Raw genomic sequence first — 1,261 nt, forward strand, 5'->3', positions numbered from 1 at the left:
CAGCATGTATTGCAATGAAAAAGGTGCAATTTATCACATAATTATTTTGCATTATGTTTTAAAAGGTCACATATCCATAATTCACCATGACTAGATACTTGAACTCAGTCATTCTTAAGATCGAGTTAACTTATAAGTTCGGTTTAAAGTTGACATGTCCTCCAGTGACAAATCAGTTGAGAATCCATCATATATGTCAGGGGAAATGTTGAAAATTTACTTTTTTTTTACTTAGCTTTGAAAATAACCTTTCCATTCTACAGCAGATCTTGGTTAGGAAAAAATAACACATGGATAGCCAAGAACATTAAACATTCTGGATGTTTCACTGAAAAATGTTTCCGAATTTTATGTCCGTTGTCTAATCTAAATGTTCGGAAAATTATTTACTTTTCGGTTTCTGATTCAGTTTGATTTTTTTATTTTTTCCTTGACTTTTGTTCTTTTAAATACTTTATTTTAAGAACAATACAGCCAGAGGAATATACTCTTTAATAAACTAGTCATGTTTTCCGCAGTACTGAAGCAAAAGTTCAATAAATATTTCAAATAAATTCATCTCGACTTCGCTGACTCCATCTCGCTCCTTGAACGGGTCTCGAACTCGGTCTCGATACTTGTCTCGAACTGAAATTTCCCTCTAGTGAGCTGGCATCCGAAAACGAAGGGCGTTTGAGTTGATATCAGACAAGAATGGATGCTGATGATAAGTCAGTATTAAGGTCGACCATATTGGTATCTGTAGCGAGGGTCGATTGAATTAATCTCGACGTCTGTAGTGATGGCTGATAGTGCAGTTGATATTCGCAGCCAAGGTCAATCAGTGAATCGATTTCTGCAATAAAGGTCGATTGTGTTGATGACCGCACGTGAAGGTTTTTAGAGAGTTGGTATCCGCATCAGAGGTCGATAGTGAGGCGACCTCCGTAGTGAAAGATAATGCTCTGGTTTTATATTTCGCCTTATGAGAGTTTAATTCAAAGCCAATCTTTGAACTCATCATTCAATTGCTCAGAAAATAATTATCATTTAAGTTTTGTTGCAAGTAATATCAAATAAAGGATGGAGTAATACATCCCTTATGCAATGAGACTTTCTCTGAAATCTACAAAGTGCATGAATTTAGAAAAGGAATGGTTCTGATATGCTTTTATTAGTAAAATGCTTTACGGAATTAGCATAATTGGTCCACATCAAATTTACTGAATGTTGAGCTGATTTTAAATCATTCTTTAATAATTGTATCCTATTTCTATCTATT

This window comes from Penaeus monodon, chromosome 34 (assembly GCF_015228065.2).
Source record: "Penaeus monodon isolate SGIC_2016 chromosome 34, NSTDA_Pmon_1, whole genome shotgun sequence".
Lineage (NCBI taxonomy): Eukaryota > Metazoa > Arthropoda > Malacostraca > Decapoda > Penaeidae > Penaeus > Penaeus monodon.